Genomic DNA, 394 nt, shown 5'->3' with positions numbered 1-394 from the left:
ATTTAGGAAAAATAAAAAGTTAAGAGTGGTACCTGAACTGATCCAAATGTGAAATCCCCATAACTCGGCAGAGTTGATGAGCAATTTTGAGTGCTTGTACTCATGGCAGGGGTTCTTTGATGTTGAATAATCTTGCTCATATTCTTAACATTACCTGAAAAACCACATGGAGAGCTGGAGCGAGGTATCTCAGATGTCACTTGAAAAATTCACCATATTACCCTGAGTTTTAGAGGATTCGCTTTTCTGTAAATAAAAAAGGTTAAAGCATTACTAAACTTAACACGGTGCAAAGGGTCTAATGTGAAATAAAGGGTCTAAAGTGAAATAGTTCATAGTATAATATAAACTCAATCACTGTCTGTAAACAGTAGTCTTAGGGATAGTACCTGAT

This window comes from Frankliniella occidentalis, unplaced genomic scaffold (assembly GCF_000697945.3).
Source record: "Frankliniella occidentalis isolate FOCC.00 unplaced genomic scaffold, Focc_3.1 Scaffold262, whole genome shotgun sequence".
Lineage (NCBI taxonomy): Eukaryota > Metazoa > Arthropoda > Insecta > Thysanoptera > Thripidae > Frankliniella > Frankliniella occidentalis.
This window is presented reverse-complemented; position numbering follows the sequence as displayed.